We start from the raw sequence: 25,085 nt of genomic DNA, 5'->3' as shown, positions 1-25,085 counted from the left end.
AATTCTCCACACACCAAAGTCCTGTTTTCCTGCTGCTTTTGTGCCGTGGCTGAGTGTGCACAGCCAAAAGCCATTTGTAAAGGGTTACGAGCCCATCTGCTGTTTGCAGTCACGAGAGATTTATGTCCGAAAAAAAAACACAACAAGAAAGCAGTTTCCCAGCCTGTATAATTGTTTCAATACAGAGGATACGCAAGGAGGTGCAGAGTGGTTGATGAAAGACAACAGTCAAATATACCACCAGAAGGACATACTGGTGCCAAGCAAAAAAAGTAAGTCTTTTTTGCATTAATGCCACCATAGCAGGAGTACAGGCAATATCTGACTAAACTGCTCTAGTAGCAAAGACACCCTTTTTATTACTTTTGAAAAAGGCTGGGAGTGGGTTTACAGAACTTTTTCTTCATATTTCTACTAAATCTTAAGAAAGTGAGTGAACAAATATATAAAAAGCTGATCTAAAATATCAGGTTTATGAATAAGTAGTGCAATAAACTGAGAAGCTGGGAGAAAACGTGGCATAGCTGTGAACCTCACCAATAGCTGTGTGAAGTGATGCAAGAAATTAAAGAACAAGCCATATTTCATCTGTTGATGTCCAGCTGACATGATCATTGACTGGACTGTTTGTAATTACCAGGAATCTTTTACCTTCCTCCAAACTGTATTGACGTGGGATGGGGAAACCAAAGCAAGTTTCTTCATATGAATTATGAAGAAATATTTGAATTTGTTACATAGAAAAGGAAAGTTTTATGTAAATAATAAATGGAACATTATGTATCACCCATTATCTAGGGTTGGGACACAAACGGTAGAGTATTCAGCTTTTGTGGGATAAGATATGCATATCATTTACATAATATGTTTAGTCGAAAGACAAGAATGGACATAGGAGTAAACCTCTGTGAGGACCTGCAATGGCACCATGCTAATCTTTTTTTTATAAAACGTAGTTAGTGGGTTTCCTCATAAAGAGCTCCATTGGTGTTGTTCTGTCTGTCTTTTATAGGTTTGGTAAGTACACTGCTTTCCTACCTAAGATAAATAACATGTGTCCTTAAGAGTCAAAAGCAAAGTGGCTTAATGGGGTGTGTGATTGATTTTAGTGATTTATTGTTGCTTTAGAAGTCAACAGTTAAAAAGAAACTGATTTGTGAAAGGAAAATGTAATTTGTTTCTTCTGTGGTTTGTAATTTGTATGAGGGTTTAGGTATCTCAAACATGTTAAAGTGCATTTTAAATACATTTTATGGTTACATTGAGAGAAAATAATCAGCAGAACACAAAGCAACTGAACCGATTCTACAATGAACCTGTCAGATTGAACAGTGCTCACATGTCTTTAATAGCTGGTCCCATTTACAACCAAAAATAACAACCAGCAGACAAACATCAACATTAGCAATCAATTGGAGTTTATATTCTGGCCACATAATGAATGTAAGTCCAATATTCATCCTCCTGAGGGAAACATCTCAGCCTTTAGCTGAAGGTCGTTCCATTATGCTCACCAGATAGTCAATAGACATTGTCTGCTTGGTGTTTTGTAGGTAGTTTACAGTCATTTTTATCATAGTATTAAAAGGGAAACAGTAAGGCTGGCGTTCATGGTGGGAAAGAAGCAGACAGTAAAGCTGTGAGTCATAAAATCAAAACAAGGAGCTAAAAGACACTAAAACGCTTAAAAGAAGTGACGGGAAATACAGAGTTATGAGGTACTTTTGTCAGAGTTTCTCAGAGTTTGTCATGAAAAGCAACAACCTTCATATTGGTCCACAGTGAGGAAAACCAAATCAGTCCAGTGACTCATTTTTTTAAAAGTCTTTTTAGATGCATACCCAAGCCTGCTGATATATTTTTGCTTTCAATAAATCTGCTTCCCATTGTTTCCACTCAGTAACTACTCCTCCACAGACACATTGTCAAAACTGTGAGGTTCTGAAAAAGCTCATTTTTAAAGGGGATACTCACTCCTTAGAGAATAATGCAAACATTCTATGTGGTGAAATAATGACATTTGTCTTTATTATTATTAGATTATGTATTTCTGTTTGCCAAGACATGCATATTTTAAACTTTAAAATATAAAGGATCCCGACACTGCTTTATATGCACAGTACTGCATCTGTGGTAGATATGAAAACGAGTTCATCTGGTGGATTTTAGCATCGGCACATGTCTCATCTCTCTTGGCTGTAGCGGACAGTTTTGCGGTACTTAGTTTGTATCACATTTTGTTCAAATTTCCGTTTTATGGCTCCATAAAAGTGAAAAGTGAATTAAAAAAAGACAGCTCCAGACTTAAGTAAGATGAAAAAGATAGATGCCAAACACGTGACATACAGATAAATATTTATTTCAGATCAATGTACATGTTTTTTGTGAACTCCGTTTCTCCTTTTTTCCTTGTTAATATTCTCCGTCTTGTAATCGAGCTTCTGAGCGAGAGTTTTGAGTGTTACAGCATCTTTCCTCAGTCAGATGTCGGCATCCAAACTACAAAGACATTAAATCTAAATTTTACAGCTGACAGCTCACACAAAAATCCATAAACCCAAGAATGTGGACACGCATTTTTTAGCACTTTAACAAATACCGCATTATGCAAAATGTGAAAAGACTACAGCCATGAAAATACATTTTAAACACATGAAGATATCTACTCTGAGCGATTAGCATATCGAGTGGTTTTCGGCTGCTTTATGGGTACATTTGCTGAGAAAGAGACTTAAGATAAAGCAGACAGGGTTTCTCGTGTCACCTTTAAACCTGGCAAATTTTGTGGAAGATGAAAGGCCTCAGAGTCTTGTGGATATGATGTCGCCACACCTGACCGGCTTCAATTTTCTGCCAGACATCAGACCCCAGCAGTGAGAAAACATGGGCAGGCTATCACGAGATTGCAAGAGCACACCTTTCCCAAACCCCTTTTTGGTGACTGAAAAAGAAAAAAGGAAACCTGTTTCATCAAAATTTACGTTTACCTTTGAAAAAAAGTTTCCTACTTTCCGACTCTCTGAACAGCAAATGCATAAATGCTCAGTTCACTCAAGAATCTCTCGACAGCTGCAGAAACTGAAGACACGTCTCACAATCTTCTAATAAGTCTTTACACCGTCGCTATTTAGTGTTTACCACGCACTGACTCCTCCGTGAGATTTACAAGATGCTGCATAATACAGTGTTTGACGTTAGATTGTTATTTGATGTAAGACGGTGGGGTTTGCTTACCAGCAGCAGAACGTTCTGAACTTAAATCCACATTTCAGTGTGATGAATTAGCCTGTTTCATTATGGCCAATAATGCATCACATTGCAGCTGTCATAAATAATGATGGAGAACACCTCAGACGGCGTTCACTAACTCCCTCACAGCTGAGCTCACAATTCGCTGCCTGTGCAGAGAGCTGTCCTGTCAAACAGCTCTGATATGTAAATGACTCAGCTGGAAACAGACTCGACTGATTTTCTGTTCAGTGGAAATTACTGTTTGAGGCTTTAAATTACAAACCTCTCCAAGAATCGAATACCTCAGCTGTGTATTGCACTTTAAATAATTACAGCTAAGGATGAACACAGAGCCAGTGCTTTTAATATTCTGACAACTGGAACCAAAAACCCTGTTTTTTCCTTACCTTATGAACACTTCATTTCCAGTTTTCTCTACATTTACTGTGCTGATGACTCCTGTTCGTTTGGAACAACAGGGCCCCTGAGGCAGGTGCTTTAAACACACCTTAAGTCACTTTTGGCTTTTTGTTTACGCCTGTAAGCTCGTCCAGCCTCAGGGAAGGGAGTGAAAACAAACAACATGGCTGACACTGACTCTTTTGCATCTGTGAGTTTAGTACCAAAGCAGTTATAGCTGTGGCAGTAGTTATAACAGAGTGGCAAAACAGGTTTTATTCAAAAGGAAAAAATATTTGCATGATTATGGGTGTTGTGCTGTGTACTGTAAAACTATGTTCACAAACTCCACATAGAAAGCAATGTCATCCTGTAAATGTATTGCCCTTCTCTCTACTGATTGATATGACATGAGCTATTATGGAAACTGAAGGGGGTTTCTTTTCTGTTGCACAACTGCATGCTCTCAGTGTAGTAGATCTGCACTTGGATGTAAATTAAGTGTCTGAGCAGCGGTTATAGCTCAGGGAGCATGGATAAGTTTAGGGTTAGGCGCTAGGAGTTTAGCTCTACAGCAGTAACACAATGAATACAAATTAAGAGCCAAGGGCAGGACTCGGCAGGATCTATACTGGTTTTCTATCATATGTGCTATAAAACCAGTTTTGGAATACATCAGTAAATACAAATGGAGCAGTTCAGCTATAGTCTTTGGATAACCAGCGTGTTCACTTATTGTTTTTGAAAGCAGATCTGGATTGCGAACTTTTTACAGTGAAACTTATAAAAGTTTAAATATTTAGCACTTATTCCAGATCTTATACCTTCTCTGGCTGAGGTTTTGGCCCATTGAGGGCAGTGAAAACAAGACAATGAAAAACGCATATCGCTTGACGAACATGGCAGTAACTTTATCTCCCAGGTCAAACCTAGCCTGGTATCTCCAAAAGTTGATTCTGTTCATCTGGACGTAGCGTTTTCTGGGAGAAATGTTTCGTCACTCATCCAAATGACTTCTTACGTCCAGATGAACAGAATCAACTTTTGGAGATACCAGGCTAGGTTTGACCTGGGAGATAAAGTTACTGCCATGTTCGTCAAGCGATATGCGTTTTTCATTGTCTTGTTTTCACTGATTGAGAATGCATCAAGACGTTTTAGCCTGGTATGTCTGCAAAAACTCAAAAACTACCCCACTGGACGCTTAAAGGTGTTGTTGACAATATTTCAATGTCGGCCAGTCAGACTGTCTCTTACAAAGTGTGGCAGCGAGAGAGAAACAGTGATGACACACACCCACACATGATGGTGGTGGTGGTGACTGAGAGCTCTGAAGCTTCAAGATTACAAGGGAAATCCCAACTACGCCGATCTGGGAATTTCACCCAGGAAATATCCCATTCAAAACTGTACCAATCACCAAAAAGCAGTGTTGGGCAGTAACGGAATACATGTACCGCCGTTACGTATTTAAAATACAAAATATGAGTAACTGTATTCCGTTACAGTTACCGTTTAAAAAGGTGGTATTTAGAATACAGTTACTTTGTTGAAATAAATGGATTACACGGCGGTACTTTCCTGTTTCATATTGTGGAGGGTCAGGCCTGTTTGGGTTTTGTTTGACAGCTACGTTCTGTTGTTCCAGGCGGCAGCGTTACGGTTGCCATGGTTACAGGGTGACGGTCTCTCTCTGCGTGTTTCCTGGGTGAGAGAGCGCCTGTTGTTGTTGTGCTAAGCTAACAGGCAGAATGCTACAGGTATACCTCTAAAGAATGTAGCATCATAGGGAGTGTAGTCCGTGCTGCAGAGAGAATGGACTGCCATACACGTTATGTGTCTGTGAGCGAGGGAGGGAGAAAAAGGAAAAGTACGAGCTGTCATCGAGCAAAAACGGGAGCTGGAAGCATGTAAATATAATAATAACCACTGCAGCCAAGAAGAGTGCCAGACGAGCCCAGTTGTAAGTAAGCTATTAAGACTCGACTGTACACCGTGTTCGTGTTTTCCTCCAAAAACAATAAGTTCCGTTGCAGCAGCCTTTCAACGCCTCTCTCTGTCTCTCGCTAGCAAAGTTGACCCAGACAACAAAGTAAAGCTAGTTTTCGGCTACGAGCCCGACACAGAACCCACCATATTAGCCAGAGGTCCCTTTACTACGGTTCGGAGCCGCGGACCTTCAGTAACAGTAATAAATCACATTCACGTAGTTGTAAACAGCATGATAATATATTAAGTAATCCAAAGTATTCAGAATACGTTACTCTCATTGAGTAACGTAACGGAATACGTTACAGAATACATTTTGGGGCATGTATTCTGTAATGGAATACATTTTAAAAGTAACCTTCCCAACACTGCCAAAAAGGCATTCAGGACCTTTATTCCTGAAGACAAAGGTGTAGTTCAAGTCATAAAGAATTGAAGATTGACGATTATCAAAGACAGGCTAATATTACCAAAGCCTGCTTACATTTACATTCATCTATATGTAAATTGCATCTGATGAGATGGATTAGAGGGATGTTGTATTTCTCTGGATCATTAGAATCAGTGCGACTTGCTCCCGATCTCAACTTTGATTGGAACAGTTCAGTGTGTGCTCAGTTAGATCAGCAGGATGAGTACTGGCCTAAAGTTGTTTGACTCACATTTGTGTTATGTGGTTTTGTTAATATAGAATAATATTAAATAATTCTTTGACACCAGGTTTCTGCTGCTAGAAAGTCTAAAAAGCACATCCAGGCAACGTTTGAGAAGAATACCTGCTGACCCTGAACTTACGCCTCTGATGTTTTATGACCTTTTATTCAGTTTTAAAAATTTACTTTAATTTTGGAACTACTTTTCAACCAAGGCTAGCAGTCCAAGTGTCAGAGCCATCAGCCAATAGTTATTCAATGTTGAAATGTGTCATGTGTGTCATGCTTAACTGCAATCAGTGCCCAAAGACTAGACTCAGAGAACTGATCAGAGTTTGACAGTGATTATTGAGAAGACGGACTGAGCAATCAGAGAACTGGGAAGTGGCTCAGGGGGGAGTTTTCACTACTGAAGCATGGCTGGAGTTTCCGTCGAAGAGGCGAGCAGGTGTTAACAGCAGCCAAGATGAGACAGGTAAAATCCTGCAAAGTTTGTAATATGACTCTGAGGCAGTAGTTGTTGTTTCCAGTGAGGAAACAAAGGATTCGGTGGAGAGGCAGGTGAGTTGCAGGTAAGTCTTTGGCTTTATTGTTGCAGTGGCTAATGATTGTTTGGTTCAGAGAAGTTAAAGTTGTTATGCTTTTTAAGCTCCTCTGGTTAATCCGGGTCAGTATATTTGAAAGTTTCACACAACCAGAGAACAAATGAAAGCTTGATGAACCACACAAGGATTTAGTAAGTCACAAAGCCTATTTACCACTATGATTGAGACAATAACCTGCCGGAGAGTAGCAGCATCAGCTGATCCTTAAACATCATGAGCTGTTTAGCCAGTGAACAGCAGGTGTGGGAGAGAAGGAGAAAAGACAACTGTGAGGAAGAGCTGGCCCATATCTGAGAGCAAGAGCGAAAGGAGACAAAAACAGAGACCGAGAGAGGGAGAAGACAGAAAACATCAAAACAAAATAATCCTGTCCAGACCATAAAACGTTTGTTAGATATCCTAGTAGCTTATGAAGTAAAACTGGCGCTTTGGGGGGATTTGTGTTTCTGGATTTTTAATTAAAAAAAAAAAAAATCGGATGTCCTCCAGGTTCTAGCCACTCTCAGGTTTGAGTCTAATTACCATTTACAATAAAATGCAAACGCAAATTCATTAACTCATTTTAAGAGAGATTTTAATTGTTTATTCCAACAGAAAAACCACCATAACCCAAAATCCCAACCCCTAGAGACTGCATCTGCTCCCACACCAAAAGCATAAACAAAATATCACAAAAAAACGAAAAATTAAAAAAATATAACAGTTTGAACTACATCAATGAGCAAAACAGTTAAATTCTAACTATTAAACCTGGCCACTATCTATTAAGTCCTCGTTACTATATGGCTTAATAATTGATTAAACTATTGATTTATTTTGCCTTTCAGTTGCATCAGGATGAATAAAACTTCTTCCCCGCTCGCCCCTGCGGGCAGTCTATCCTTCAAGCGCTATCAGAGGCCTGGGAGCTCGAGGGTCCTGCACAGTATCTTAGCTGTGCTCTTTTGGACAGAGATCTCCGATTGTGTTCCCGGGATCTGCTGGAGCCACTGGACTAGTTTGGGAGTCACCGCACCTAGTGCTCCGATTACCACTGGGACCACTGTTACCTTCATCCTCCACATCTTCTCCAGCTCTTCTCTGAGCCCTTGGTATTTCTGGAGCTTCTCGTGTTTCTTCTTCCTGTTTTGGCTCCAGTTGGAAAGAGTCTCTGTTTATCTATACATGTCAGGACCTCTGTGTTGTGATTTCAGAATAAAAATTAACCTGTTAAGACCTTTAACACAGTGTTCATTAGTTAGAGAGGCTATGCTTGGATTGTTCTCCCAAGGTCACAGAGTTGCTTTGGTACAAGTGGGAAAGAACAGAAAATGAGTCACATTTCTACATGGACCAAAAAGGTCAGTCAGACACTATAACGGTGCAAGCTTGTAGCCAGGTTACAAGCACAAAGTGCTGCAATTCATCCGCCATGTCTATACAGAAATAAAACCAAACTTTCCTTTAAGAAAAAAAGGAAAAGAAAAACGGAAAAAAAGAATCAATTGTAAGGAAAATAACAAAAGCAGCAACAAAATGACTTTAAAAGCCGTGGCGATAAGCAAGGCCGTAACCATGGAGTCAACACTGGGACAAGTACGCAAGATTTTGATTATTTATTTATTTTACAATCAATTTTTATCCTTTTGTGTTACATGTTTGCCCTTTTCCTTTCATTGTATGTACTATTAATCATTAATATTTATTCATTCATTTTTCTCACTCACTTCCATGTCGTTTTCTGTCCGTGTCCACTTGGCCTCTTAAAGCCGAGTATTATTAAGAAATGTGAAGTCATCTCTTTCACTGTTATATATATAATTGATGTTAGTTGGTATGTTCTTGATTTCTTTTCTTTTTTCTGTAGTTGCCCATAAAATCAGAGGATATCACAGCTTCTGTCCTCTTGCTTATAATGGCTCTCCCAAAATAAAGGCAAAAAATATAATAAAATACACAAATAGATGAAGAGATGTTGTGACCAGCTTTATTGCTGAAACGAGGCAGACAAAATACATGATTTTTTAACATCCCAATGATCCATTCATTGTAAATCACAATCATTCCCCACCTTTAATAAAAATGTATACTATGTTCAGTTATCAGAGTCTTGAAATTCAAAAGAACTTCAAGCATCAACAGAAGAAAACAGATTATTTTGAACAGGGTGACACAGATACTCAAACTTTAAAGCTGGGATAATGCTGCAGAACTTTGTTATGGTATAAATGTATATCCACGAAATCCATGGTATAAAAATGTAAGCTGTAAAAATGTATTTGGGCTTCAAGTATGTGTTTCATACTAAAATAGAAAGCATTTAGAGCTTGATGTTGATGTTGGAGGGAAACGTTGTGATAAACACTGCAGTACATGAATATCCCTATCATAGGTTGTGCTGGTGGAAGTGGACTCATGACAGCCGTATTTCTGTAATCCCACCATAAGCAATCCTGTATTAGTGGTGGAAAGTTGTGTGCAACCTGTCACCCGCACAGAGGATGGAGTCTTATCCTTTCTCGGCTGACTTAGTCATTAATTTAACTGCGGCACGCGATGTTTGTCGTTTGATCGCTGGATTTGTTTCAGCACCTGCAGATCCATCGCTGTAGCGATGGTTTCCTGCCTTATGCCTCCAATCCAATAAACAACAAAGCTTCTTTCTGACAAGCAGCAGAAAGCGCGATAACTTGTTTGTTAGATTTCAGTCTAATCAAATTTCCCTGAAACTTAATGAATATTAAAGCAACTCATCTCAAACTAATGAGACGAGTTGACTCAAACTCATCTCATTAGTCTGAGTCAGCTGCTGACTTTTGTGCCCATCTTTTCTTTTTTTTTTATCTGAGAAAATTTGTTGACTCAAGCCTTTGCATTTAATTTTCTCACAACGGGCAAACAAATTACAAATGACTGTAGAAGAAAGAGGAGGTTGGAAATAGGAGCACAGAAGAATTATTGATATCGCTCCACATCCACTGCTTTCTGCACTAAGGGGGGAGTCAGCCCAGGGGCCTGGTCTGGGAATTTAAGTTAATTGAGTGCCACATACCTCTTCCAAAACCACACAGGGCGAGTGTTCATCTTCCATTAAGAATTATTGCTGCTGAAACATCTGCTTCCCCCCCAAAATGAATATCAGACAGTATGTTAAAGGCTGGATCATCGGGGAAATCAGCTGAGCATTGAAGTATATCCGTGGGTTTTCTGGGTTGAAAAGTCAGAAATAATCCTTTTCAAACTAGTTTAACCGTACTTGCATTTTGTTTTTGTTTTTCTTCTAAAAAAATCCTTAATATTCCAACAGCAGTATAAACACTGCAACAGCGCGAATGGAAGAAAATGACCCAACCACCATCAGCTGTTATTTGACTGCTTTTCATGAATATTTATCTCCCAAACACGGCCGTTAAATCTTCACAGGTTCGCTCTTTAACGATACAAAACAGACTTTAACTGAAACTGCTGTCTGGTTTAACATATGTCCAGTTAGGTCCATGATTTATTGGATTAAGACATTGTTTAGGTGATTTTTACCTTTGTACACCACCATGGATGGAAAGGCTCCTGTGATTCAAGGGGCTTCACAAAAACTTTTCATTAACTCTTTAGGAATTACAGCCTTTCTTCTACTTAGTCCCTCATACTGAGAGGCTCGTGATTGGACAACTGACTGATGACAAGTGTCATTGCCAGGTTAGGGCCTGTTTTCTTCTTATTTTATGATATGAAGAAGGGATGGCTGTAGCTCAGGAGGTAGAGCAGGTCACCTACTGATTGAAAGGTTGGTGGTTCAGTCCCTGGCTTCTCCAGTCTGCTTGTCAAGTATCCTTGGGCAAGATACTAACGTCAAGTTGCTCTCCGATGCATCCATCGGAGTATGAACGTGCGTGAATGTAGTTAGAAAGCACTCAGTATAGAGATAGCGCTTGTGAGAATGGGTGTGATTGGGTGAATGTGGCGTGTTGTATAGAGTGCTTTGAGTACTCCGGGAGAGTAGAAAAGCGCTATATAAGAATCAGTCCATTTACCAAACAATATATGAAGTTGATCCAGTTCAAGATATTTAGTATTTTATAGCTTTTCACTGTAATTTGAAACATGAGGCCCAGAGAGATGAGAATGCAAGTGAAGCAGCTGAAAAAAACAACAACATAAACTTGCAAAGTCCTTGAAGTTCTTTAAAATTCAAACATCATTTTTGTGGCTAACTGAGCAAATGCCCATTTACAGCATAAAAGCCGGGGTGACAAGGCTGAAAGCTGCTGAGCAAGTAAATAAGTGAACCATTTGTCAAGCTGGTCATTCAACGCTATTAGTGCTACTAAAAAAAGAACGAGAGAGAGTGAGAGAGAGAAAAGCAAAAGAATAAAGGGGCCCAGAAAGGTCCTTGTTTTACCTACAAGAAAACAAGAAGTTCTCAAGCATCAGTTACTGAAAAACAATGAAAGTGAATGAACACAGGTGTCAGTGGAGTCATTACAAAATCAAAGGGAGTTTTTTCCTTGATTACACTTTAAAGTGTGTCGGGAAAGAAACACAAAGCTTTTTATTTCTGTTTAACACTTTAATATGTTTGGAACCAACCTTGGACTTTAAAAAATAACAAGAGAACAACGATGTGGGAGACTGAAAGTAAAGTGCATGGAGGTTTGTAAAAATTCTCTCGCAAGTTTTAATGTTTTCAAGTGAAAACTGTCGTTATGTTATTGATTATATTGTTACTAATGTTCAGTCTTTAATGCAGCTTTTTGCATCTGTTAAACAAGGATCTGCAAGAAAGAAACCAGACGGAAGCAAAACACAAGCAAAGATGGATAATATCTTTATTCACACTGGTATTCAGCTGTTTCATACATCTATTTTATTATGTTAATAATCTTAATATTCTTTTTATTGCACTTACTAATATGGTGTTTACAGCAATTTGAATATCCCCTGGGATTTATTAGGGCTAACATAACCATAGCTCTTTCATACTGGGCTGCATATTGCAGTGTGCATATTTTCACATTTTAATACTGAATAATAAAAAGAAATCCAGGCTCTCCCCCAAAGACCCTGTATCTGTTGTAATTCTGTGCTTAGCATTTCCTCATTTCTCCCACGCTGCAGCAGAAGGCAGCAAAGATAATAATTGTATTTCTGAATCTCTGAGAAGAAGAAAGACAACTTTCTCTTGCTTTTGAATGCCATTTGTGGACTTCTGATGAGCTGTCAGTCAGCGAAGAATTCAAGGGGTCCCCTGCTGCGTTTCTTCAATGCAAATCTATCGAGAAATTTGTGGTCCCAGTCTTAAAAGTTTGGGCACATCCATCCAATCTTCTTGCATATTCACACTGCACCTGCTCACTAAGATGAATCGCTCAACGGCGTGCCAAACTTCCAAGTTTGTGACATCTGTGTTCATTGCAGGAGCCTTTTGATGTCCGAAAGCTCATTTTTTACACAAATTCAGTCAAAGCCGAGCTGATCAAAATGGCTAAAAATCTAATTTGATTAAAAGTGACTTCTCTTGATATTTTTGTGGCAAATATATTGCAAGATTGGATAAATAAAACTAAACCACGCCCTCTGTGTTCCTCTAATGAGATGTTAAATTTGATGCAGCCATATCAGGTAATAATTATAGTGCTGCTTTTACTTTTAGACGAGTCCTTAAAGGATAATTACAACATCAGTTGCAATTTACATGAGGACTCCCATGAAGGAAGTAACAAGTCATCAAGCATGAATGTACATATGGAAGGCATTGGCTACGTTGTAAATGGATGCATGAAAGTAAGAGGGAAAACCCTCAAGGCCATCCAGTGCTCCACGGCTCCTTAATTACTTGGAAGGCTGAAACTTAGCAGACGGAGTGAGACAAATGAATCTCTTAATCAAGACCTACAAAGCTCTGTTTATCTGTAAAGAAGCTCGCCGACAATGATGCTGGAAGCAACACGGTCACGTTCAAGAAATGGGAAATGGTTTAATATTTTAATGTGATGGAGTTTTTATCACAGGGTGTGAGTTGTTTAGCAGCTGTGCTTTTGTAGCCGGTCTGGCCTTAAACTCTGATTGCCGTTAGTTCTCTGCGTTGTGTTGTGTGAACGACCAGAGGAGTCAGCTCTCACTTTGCCAGCTGGGTGGATTTATTCACCCAGAACTGTTTAAAATAAAAACAAAACAGTACAGCGACTTCATTTTACTTCATTTTACTGCATGAACACCTCTCCTCAGCGGGGCCTCTAGGCGACTGAGGTGCAACATCACAATAAAATCTAATTAACAAATAAAACTGCTAAAACACTAAAGTGAATTTATAAACATATATAACAAATGAAAATGCACTGCATCGTGAACATATAGTGACAATTACCTCATCAACAAAATTATACTTTAGGGAGACTTCATTTACCAGTGGCAATTTTACACATTATTTTAGTTACATATATCTAACACTAAGTTGAAACAGTGAACATGAATCACAAACAAATAAAAGATATAACCAGTTCATATGACACAAAAATAAAAGAGGGAGCTCACATACCTGTTTAAAATAAAAACAAAATAGTACAGCGACTTCATTTTACTGGACTTCTGCATGAACACCTTCAAGGAAGAGAGAAGGATAGCGGACCACATGAAAAGCCACCTGCATGCTCCTATGCTCTCATCTGAGAATGGCTAACTAGCATGTTACAATAAAGTGCTGTACTTGGCAGAGAAACAATAATTCACACTAAAACATCTAACAGAACTGTGAGACAAAACGCACAAAGGGAACGAGCAGTGTTTGAATTACTTTTAGTTACTTTAACTGTGTTTATTCGCTCTGTAACTGAGAACACTAGCATATACGCTCACCTCTCCTCAGCGGGGCCTCTAGCAGTGTTGCCAACTCCTCAGTAAGGAAAATCGCTATTGGTTGTCCTAAAAGTCGCTAGAAGTCGCTAAATGACGTCATCACCTAATTTGCATAATTGGTCATGCTAATGTAATTGTAACCTACGCTGCTGGAGAGAGAAATAACATCATGGAAGAGACATAAAGTGAGTAAAAAACGTCCTAAATGCATTTAGAGTTTATTTAGAACTACAAATTAAATTTATTTTAGCAATTATTGTTTTTTGTAATGTCACAATTCCAACCCTGCTCCTTTACCCGGGCTTGGACCGGCAAAAGTGACCCAAAATAGGCACTCTGGTGGAGTTACTTTGTGTGTTTGTGTTTATAAGTAGTTTTAAACCTGATCCACAAAACAGCATAAGAGTAAAAGAAGAACTGACTGCGTTACAGCACCCGCTGCTTGTTGAGAGTAAAAGCGATATGCGCTTTCATGTCTTTTTTTAGCGACTTTTTCTCTAAAAAAAGTTGCTAGGGGGTCTGAAAACTCGCTAAATATAGCAACAAAGTCGCTAAGTTGGCAACACTGGCCTCTAGGCGACTGAGGAAAATAGCGCGCAGCTACAGGAAGTGACTTCGTGGGAAGTCAAAGGTCACACAAACAAAATAAAAGCTCCCAAAATATAAATACAGAAAATAAACATATATAAATAAACACATATACATAACCAATACTGACAAAGCAAGATAACACTGCAGTATGGATCTTTGGTGAAATATAAATTATTTTTTAATACACCCGTTACACTTTCATGCTTTTATTTGTGTGCACTTCTGATGGTGAGCAAAGGTTCTGTAGCTAGCCTCTAGCAACACAGCTGCACATTGAGTCAAAGATGTGATTTGTCACTGATGATAATCTGAAAATGCTGACTGAGTGTGTACCTGTTTAATTTACCTGTTTCATTAAAGTGGACATGACAGGAGTTCCCATTGCCACCATCAAACCTTTCTATGCTAATGTGCTAAAGGAGTTATTAAAAAAACGTCTTTGCACATCACTCTAATGCCTCTACATCACACTTGTTTTCCCAGAAGTAAGAGGAAACTTTCAGATGGTGTTTACTTGCAATGTTTCCATACTACATAACTGATCCCAGAGCAGTGAATACAGAGCATAGAACATATATAGAAATGCTACTTGTGTGTGTAACCTTAATTTTATTTATTTGTTTAAGATCAGGTTTGATTGGTGATTCTACATGTGTATTATTCGTGTTCTGGTGACCTCTTAAGTTGAAGTTTGACAAACAAGTAACCCAGGTAGTTAAATCTAGTTTCTACCAACTGCGTCAAATCTGCAAGGCCAAGCACTACATAGAAACTTATCCATGCTTTTGTGACCTCTGGATTAGACTACAGTAATTCCCTTTACTTTGGTCTCCACTCTGCCCTTCTTAATAGATTGCAGCTTGTCCAGAATGCCGTGGCACGCCTTTTGACTGGAACTGGAAGGTTTGCCTCTATTTAGGGTTGCCAACTCCCTGAGAAATAAATAAGGGACACCTCGTGGCCAGGGCAGGGCAACCCAGTTGTCTTCACCCTTCCCAGTGTGGTGAATTTTTTAGCTCTTTTTTTGTGTGTGAAATTATTTTTTTAACCATTTGACTTGAATTTGATTTAAGTAGATGCATATTCTTTGTGATATCAACACATGGGAAACAAAAATCATTTAGCCATTTATTTTTAGCTCAAAATGACAACATTAACACAATAAAACAGGTCTCTTTCTTAAACAGAAGCCTGTCATGCTTAACTTTTTAGAATAAAAGTAAATCTTTCTTTAAAAGAACTCTGTCCTGCTTAACTTAAAATTATATAAATTAATAGAAAACAATAGAAAGAAAAATATTCTTGTAACAGTGCACATTTAGTGCATTTAGTGCAATTGGCTTCAGCAGAGGCATTATTTCAGCTTTTGCTCCCGTTTGTAAACCCACTTGTTCCCATGATTACACATCATAACTCATCATCATTATTCATCTATGTATTACTTTTATGTATTACTCATCTATTTGTTGTAATCATCTATCCTTGCAGTTGTTTATTACACAATATATTACTCTATTACCCCAGTCCTTGCTGACCTGCATTGGCTCCCTGTCAAATACTGCATTGAGTTTAAAATTCTGTTGCTTACCTTTAAAATCATAAATAATACTGCACCGTGCTATCTCATTGAACTCCTTAGTCCGTATATCCGTATATTGACCGAGCATTTTCGGTTAGTTAGTTCACATTCCCTATATTTTATCCCTATGTTATTTATCTTCTATTAATGTACCACTGTATAAATACCCCCACTTTATATTTATGAATACTCAGTAATTTTATCTTCTAAATTATGCTCTGATGTTTTATTTCTTATTTTATCTGTATTTTTTGTTTAACCAGTATTTCTCATGTGTTAGCTTATTTGTACTCTGTTATGGTCTTATATCTGAGTACTTGAGTACTTGAGTAACTTCATGTGTCTGAACCACACTGACAATTCCTTTATTTTGGATATATAGCACAGTTACAGTCAAAGGTGATGGCCCGCTGCAGTATAGAAGAGGCATCTTTGAAAGAAATCATTTACATTAAATACTTTTTCACGCTGGCAGACGTAATTTTGCACCAAATGCGAAAGTTTACACACAAAAATAGATACACAAATGGGGTGCTACTTCAAGAAACAGATGTGAGAGACAAAAAATGTTTAACATCACACACGCTCTTCTAGTAATTACCCTGCTGAGTGCATGTATGTGTACGACGCATCATGAATAGCTTGGTCCTGCCCTGAGGTGAGAGTGGTTTTAGTCAAAGTTAAATCAGTTAAATCTTTTTGGCACGGCTGATGGTAAAGTACAGGTCAGGCACTGAACAAAGCGGGAGCAAGAAATGAACAGCCTTGATATTACCTGGAATAGTGAGTGAAATTACATTTTCCTCCTTTAAAACCTTTCTGACGGCGTCTCCAGTTACCGTTCCCGTAAACCATTACATCGCAATAATTCACATAAAAATTGACGGGACCATAAACAGCAAAGAAAACACCAGCTATTGTGTTACACGCTGAGAGCGGAGCATGATGGAAACCCACCCCAGAGGTGGTGAACACTCAACGGCATCCCGTGGCTCAGCAGCTCCTGCTTCGATAACACAGTTACTTCTGGGGAAACATAATATCAGTTATATAATACAAAGAGAATCACCGTGTTCAGTGTGTCTCTTTCACTATTCGGAGGATCTGTGAGGACAGTCTGACTCAGTTTACAGCTCCGCTCTTTGATTTATGACACCCTCTCAGATGGAATGAATTGTCTTCATTAGACTTTCAATGCGGCTGCTGATGGCGGGATGTTGTTCCTGCTATCGTTGATGTTATCAGGTAATTGTGCTGTTTTTCAGAGTCAATAAAGTGAATGTCAATTTGTGGTGTCTGCAAGCTGATTCAGGTGAAGACGACGCTAAAACAGAGAATGGGTGCTGCTGATGATTTCCTACAGTTTCTCATGACAACATTAAGAGCCAAGAGGCCTCAGTCGACTCCTTTTTGATGATTCATTTGGATAATTAGGCTCAAACTTTAGCATCACGGCTCTCTAAACCTTTCAGTTTCTTAGTGAGGTGATTTAGTCGTCTTTTTGTGTACGCTCCTTAAATCAAAGTCCTCCTAGTTCTAAGGAAAGGACAGCCTCTCTTTAAGAGCTGTGTGCCTGTTCAGTGCAGCAGTAAAAGAAAAAAAAGTCTATTGTCAGGGATTTCATTTTGTTCATAGCCTCTGGAGAACAGCTATTATTCCTGCACCTGCATCAGATGTGGATGTTATCTCTGAACTCCTCACTGAGTGCTTCCTGCTAAGGTCAAATAAGGAGGATGGGGTTAGTTTAACAAAAAAAAAGAAAGACAGATGATAGAAGGTATAGAGTCCAGATTAGAGGCAAAAATAAATTTGCCACACTTTTTTTTTTTTTTTTTTGTGCTCTGCAATTTGAAGCACTTGATTCTGGTGCCATTTTTTCCCACACTGCCGTCATTTCTCAAAGAAAACCAATTTCTTTACCTCATGCATAATATAATCCCTACACTCACACAGGCAGTGTCAGGATAGGAGGGCAGTGGTGAATAATTTAGCAGCATGAATAAGAACAAGTCAAGGTCTCGGCAGGGATGGACTGATTGAGTGGATGGCAAAAAAAAAAAAAAATGATAATCTGCCAAAATGCTACTATTATGCATTAAAATGATCTATCGCTGATAAGGATTTTGCAGATTTTCTACAGATTTAAACTGCAAATGCAGCATAATTATAATTGAAAAATTACAAAATGCTTTAGTCAGCAGAAATCAAGACACTTTTATATTATTATATTCGGTCTTTAATATGAAGGAAATGTTAATGACAAGCATTAAATTAACATATTCAGAGCACAGCTTGAAATGATGTTCAATGGCAGGAAGAGTTTCACGAAGTCCGCAACAATAGAAGAGGTAAACATCGGGCTCTTAATATCATGCAAACAGAACAAAGTCATCTCTGTCTAGACTCGCCATTTGTGCACAATCACACTGTACAGACTACTCGAGAGATGCAACGCACACATACCAACGTCTCTGCTAACAGGAGGAGACTCAGAAGTGCAACAATGCCACGCGATACGGGATTTGAATTTTAAGCGAGGGAACGCGGTTCTCAAATGTTTCCAACAAAGAAAAAGAGGTCACTGAGTGTGATAAGAGATGTCAGTACCCGGAGTACAAATTGAAAACAGAAAAACTTCTTCCAACCCTCAAGATGACATACAGTAATATTAAAGCAGCGAGGGAGGGTGTTTACCTACATCATTAATCAAAATGGCATTTTCTGCTCTTTAATCGTGGATGAATTGTCCTCCATACCACCACACACACAGAGACACAGACATTGCAGTCAATGCTGCTCCAGGCAGAGTGGAAAGCGATGACTTAGTGTGAGCCTGTGATTAACTTTTAGGTCTGCGACAGGTACGCTGGCCACCTGAGGCCTCCGTGCTCTGTCAGAGCCAGGTGGAGGGTTGGGGAGGCGGGGATAAGCGGGGGTGCGCATCTGCAGCTGGCAGAGCAAGTACCTCAATAAAGAGCCGGGCAAAGCGAGGAGACGGCGCACAGTCAGGTGGCGAGTCTCTGCACCATCTGGGAAGCTGATAAGGTGGGAAAATCCATTGTTGTATATGTTCCCTGAAGCCAGAGAGTGTAGGAAGGTGCTGTGATGCATTGTGAGAAGCAGTGTTGGTCAAGTTACTTGAAAAAAGTAATCAGTAATTAATTACTGATTACTTCCCCAAAAAAGTAATCCCGTTACTTTACTGATTACTTATTTTCAAAAGTAATTAATTACTTAGTTACTTAGTTACTTTTTAAAAACATGATTTACAACCTGAATAGGTGATAAAGCGATAGATCTTTCAGCCCAATTCTACTTTTTCTACATAATCCATCATACAAAATGTAATCAAATGGAAAAGTCTCTTTTTAAAACTTGTTTTGTTAGTTTTAATCTTTTAACTTTATGCATGAAGCAAAATTTTAATTATATGCACCATTATCTGACTGGAAGAAATTAGTTTAACATTTAAACCTATTTTCTGCACATTCCAGCACATAATAAATAAATATATATATATATATATATATATATATATATATATATATATAAATTTTTTTATTTTTTTTTTATTTTTTTGTGTTTACACTCACTCTTTCAGATGCAAGTAAAACACAGCAGAAAATAAATAAAGTCAAAGACTAGCGGTCCTTTTGCTCTATTTTCACCTGTAAAGCAGGAGTAGAGTAGGCGGAGGTTTATCCTGGTGCAGGTGTGCTGCAGCGGTCAGTGGAAGGATACCGCAGTTTCTCTGTGAGTTTCCCATTACGTCGTAGCTACTCGGTGCTTGCTTGGAAGTTTAGGGTTTTTTTTTCGCTGTAAAAAGAAGTTTTCTTCCCACGCACAGCGGACACTAATGTTTTTGTCACTTTTTACGGAATCAAACTCAAAGTAAGGTCAGTACTTCCACGCTTTAAACGCTGCACGCTCATACTCTCTCCGCACTCGATATATGATCCATTGTTGATCTGCACACAGCTGTTGTCACGAACATCACACTCGCTTACGTCACTGTCATGAGACATTCTCGCAAGAAAATCACGGTTTTAGTAACGCAGTAACGCAGCGTTCCTACGGGAAAGTAACGGTAATCTAATTACCGTTTTTGCAATAGTAATCCCTTACTTTACTCGTTACTTGAAAAAAGTAATCGGATTACAGTAACGCGTTACAAGTAACGCGTTACTGCCCATCTCTGGTGAGAAGCTTCCAATTTAGCTGCACAGAAGGCAAATAATGCACAGGGATGAATTATGACAAAGGTGCAGGTCTTCTTTCAATCTTTCAGACCCTTAAGGAGAATATTTGACAAATGTGTTTCTTATGCAATTAAAAAGTAAAGAACAAGGAATTAAAACATTAAAGCATCCTTCCACTTATCTGTGTCCAGGTTGGGGGCAGCACTCTAAGCACAGACCCTCAGACCTCCCTCTCTACTACAGCATCCCCAAACCAGCCAAGGCATGTGATCTCTCCTGCATGTCCTGGGTCTGTTCCAGGGCCTCCTCCAGGTAGGACATGCCCACCTCAGAGGTGCCCTGAAGCATCTCAACTCTCCTTTCAATATGAAGGAGCAGCAGGAGCAGCTCCACACTGAGCCCCTCGCCAAAGTCGCCGCTGTGCCCAGCAAAAACACAAAGAGTGACAGAGATCAAGGATTCCCACATTATACAACGGGAGATGCTGTGATTTAGTTGCTTCCTGTTTTCTTTCCTTCTACAAATATAATTCTTATGCAGAATTTTTGCCTGAGTGGCAACATTTGCTTTTTAGAAAACAACTGCAGTAAGTCAAGGTCACCCTAAAGTACTAGCATAAACAGTGAAGGGTCGTGGGAACACCATAGTTGGGCATGCGATACAGTCAATGCTGTAACTGCAAACTAGACTGATGAGGGAGAGAAGAAGGGGGAAGAAAGGCAGGAGAAACTAGAAACATAAATCCTAAAACTGGACATTAATGTGCATTATTGAGTCCTTTTGTTAAGAAGTTTTTTCATAACCTGCAGATTCTACTCATCAAAAATCAGTTTTATCAGCTGTCACTTCAGTGGTTTTCAGTGTGGATACTCAGTAGTACAGCACATACTGTGTGCCACTTCAGAAACGTGACGACAGCTCATGTATCAAGGCCAGAAAATCTGCAGAGTCTGTGTTGGTCTGTGTCTGCTTAAATAAGATGTTCTGCTTTAGAGAGTAAAAAAAACAAGATTTTCTTATGCATGGTGGTGCTCAGACTGCTGGAGAAAAAAGGCAGATGGAGCGAGTCTTACTGGACTCTTAGGAAATGCCCAGCACAGCCGATCCCACCCGCACACTGATTTAAAAAAAGAAAGAAAGAAAAATAACTTGTTGATATGAAAACCCAGTAACACTAATTTGCATTATGATGGAAGTGTTTTATTCCTAAAAGGCTTCTTGCACTTACTTATTTTTTCTCCCTCTCTGTCTCTCTCTTCCTCTCTGTGCACGAGAACCTCATGACAGGAGAGATTCCCCGCCCGAGCTCTTCTGAAGGACTAATTTGATTTGATAGGCTGTGGAGACAAAAGACGGGCTGCGTGCATGCGAAGGAGCTCTCTGTCTCCTTGTAATGAATTAAGCTGCACATCATGCACAGCAGCCTAAACACAGCCTCGGTGTCAGACATTCGCTCTCCTTTCCTCCAGACGGCCGTGCATAATTGCCACAGGCTCATGTTCGTCTTAATTTTTAGCCCAGGTACTTGTGATTCAGCTGGAAAAAAGGCATGTCTGTTCAGAGTCCAAACTGCTCTATTTGCCTTTGCCTGGTGATTTCAGTGAGAGCTCACTTTATTGTGCCACGGAGCAGCTGGATAACTCTCACCGGTTCAAGATGTCAAGTGATGGATTATTCAGATATGAGACTCCAAAATCTCCAACTCTAAAGCAATTTACTTTCTGAAATAATGATTTAAAATGTGATTTTAAAAAAAGAACCATGGTGATTTACATCCTGTATAATATATCAAAGGCAAAGATCTTAACTCAGCAGTGCTCATTCCCTGTAAATGCCACATAGCAACAATCTATCCACTGTAGTTTGCAGACTGACTTCCAAAAAAGACACCTGAAAGTCCCTGTTACCATGTTCACCATTAGGAGATTGAGAAGATTATCTGAGCGTTTGTCCTGTCTCATGCAATACACCTGGATCCCATTTACCACACACAGGCACAGCGGTCTCAGGTAACAGATGATAATGTTACTTTGGTGGCTCAGACAAACATTTTGAGCGATGAGGCTCTCCCATCATCTTCTAGTAAATGAACCATTATGGAGCTTCCCATTGATTGACTTTCGGATGGCAGCGGGGCTTTACAGCCTCTCAGTGGGTCATTTCTTATCTCAGCACATAAGAAATGACCCACATCCAGATGTAAGTACAGACCTAAATATAGAACTGTGCATGCTAATGGTGGAATAGAAGGTCATAGGTTTAAAATTTATAGAAGGAAGTCTTTTGTTGCTTTCTCATTCTGAATAAAATATTTTACATTTCACTAAATTTAGTGTGCTGCTGTGTTAATCACACGTTTAAACACCTTTAGATCTTCTTGTTGCTTTATGAACTGTAGTTAAAATAAAAATCCTACATGTGTTTTAATTATTTACTTTGTATTTTAATAAAGAGTGAATCTATGCTAATCCAAGTTTAAACACCACTTCCAAAGTTTTCAAAAGCCAGTCACTGACCTCTCTCTTACTGTGCATTTGTTATGGATGTTGCATAGTGGTGAATTAGTCTGTGTTAGTCTGCCGAGGGGCACAGCAAGAAAAAGTTAGTCTAGTCACCAACGTGCTGTTTCATTTATGTTCCACCTTTAAATTGTGTTCAAAAGTCAAGGTTTTTTTTATTTTATTTTATAAACAAGCACTTAATAGGTTTTTGCCTAAATATGCACAATCGCTAAAATTTTTATGTTACAGCATTTAAAGTATGTCATTTGTTGAAATAAGAGCAGAAACAGACTGGCGTTGCTCAGTAGTGAAAACCCCATCCATCTATTTTCTTACCTCTTCATGAGCTTTCAATGCTGTCTGTCTCTCTGTGATAGCCAGGATACACGCTACCCCGGGATAACACAGCCATTCACACCTACAGCCAGTCTAACACACACGCCTTCAGACTGTAATAATACAAAAGCTGATTGGATAGTCAGTCAAGTAATAATAAAACTGTGTGTGCACAGCCTCTCAATTTAAAATAGTTTCTCATTATAGTTTAGCAGTTACATATTTTATGCATTATGCAGTTTGAGCAGGAGCTGTGACTTAGTAAGTGTCACACTGCCACCTTGCGACATAAGACTGGTATTACAAACCTGAACTCGGCTCATCTTCTGGATGAATCGGTGGAGTACTGTCCTGCACTCTGCTTGGAGATTGATCTTTGCTGTAAAGATCACGAGCACCATCTTTGTCCTTTAAATAGATCTCTAAATGTATTGAAATGAAATAACTGAGCATGAAAGAAAGACAGCTGAGGTCAGCCTAACTGATCGCTCATTAACCCATCCACAGGGTTCTCTGATGGATGTAAATCATATGATCTTTGACTGGACTGGGGTGTTAGAAGTGGCTTTCCCCCCATCTTCACTAAAACACCAACATCTCTTTGAGAAAAATGCTGGTCATCCAATCAGTTCGGGCAGTCTGTACCAAAAAGCTGATCAAGCAGCAGGTGTTGCTTTTTTTCCCCTTTATTTTTTCACACGTGCAGTTCCTATCATGTGTCGGTTTAAAAAAAGGATTGAGTAGTAAAATTTAGAGCGCATTCAAATTTTATTTGAGAAAAAGAAAGATAAACAATAAACATTGAGAATTTCAAGCGCTCTCTTCTATTATCCTTATTTTAAAATCTAATTTTTTATTTTATAATCTAATTTTTTCCCACATTCACATCACACTGACCTTTACTGCCCTCATCCGGCAGACAGCGGTACTGTCAATAAGACAACAACGCAATCGTTTCTTTATTGCACTTTTTTTTTTCACTTGTTTCGTTGTTTAGTGTATTGTAATACGATGCTTGGACAGTTACTTATCTGTTTGTTTCAATGAATGCTTTTCAGTTATAGTTGTGTTTCTTTACCCCCCCCACACACACACACACACACACACACCTTTTTCATTACAATCAGTGCTCACTGTGCTGACACCACTTACACTAGTCAAACTGAACTCTGCAGCCAAGCAAAGTTTGGGTTGCGTGATCAGGATTTTCATTTTCCCTTGAACTCGTGAAGTGACACAAACCAGAAAAGCATTCGTGTTCAGCACTTTCAGCTGAAGGCGTCTCTTTTCTTTTCCCACTGCACTGCGGAATAACCCGAAACAGCTGATTACAGTAAGATTTCGGCCTCCCAGCCTTGAGAAGGCTCCAGGCGGTGTAGCAACCTCCATCGCTAACTCCCTCTGAAACAGCCTCAAATTAGCCCATTGCTTTCATGTCCCAGAATCCAAATTATTAGCACAGATTCCCAAAGTGAAGGTGTGTTGGCCTCATCGATTTCTGTAAGGAGGAACACATGAACACATGTTAAATAAGCGCTTTTGTTCAGCTGCGATTAACTTTGCGACTTGGTCTGTTTGGTGTGTTTGTGGAGACAGAAAAGCAAGTTCTGAAAAACTTTTAAAAACACAGTTGGACTGTCGATGAGATTCATAATAATTTTCCCATCTGTCAAATATGTTGGGAATGCATTCAAACAACATGAAACACTGATGTGCTCACAGCTTTTCTTGAGCGCTGACGGTGTGAGGGAGCAATAGAAACACCCACGTCTCTCTGAGCGGTCTAAAAAATATTAACCACAAGTTTAAACATTTATTTTAAATTTTAAAGTGAACTAGAAGAGGATTTCAGATTCCTTGTAGTTTTATTATAATAATAATAATTATTTTAATTTATGTGCAATTATGTTCTTTCTACATAGTACTATAAAAACAGTATTTAGGATAAGACTGGAGAAAAGCATTGGGGGGTTTATTTGTTGTTTTTTTTTGTTGATTTTCGTGTGTGTGTTTGTGGGGGGTAAATTAGGGTAAATTGCTCCGTATAAAACTAGCAGAAACACATAAAATACGAGACAAAAAATGCAGAAAAGCCCAATAATATAAATAAATAAAAAGTCTGATCTCGATTCTTTTGTCGGTGTATTTGTCTTGTTTCAAAAGGTACATAA

Source organism: Neolamprologus brichardi, chromosome 3 (assembly GCF_056152115.1).
Source record: "Neolamprologus brichardi isolate AB-2024 chromosome 3, ASM5615211v1, whole genome shotgun sequence".
NCBI classification, from domain to species: Eukaryota; Metazoa; Chordata; class Actinopteri; order Cichliformes; family Cichlidae; genus Neolamprologus; species Neolamprologus brichardi.
The sequence above is the reverse complement of the archived record's forward strand: the minus strand, read 5'-3'. Positions refer to the sequence as shown.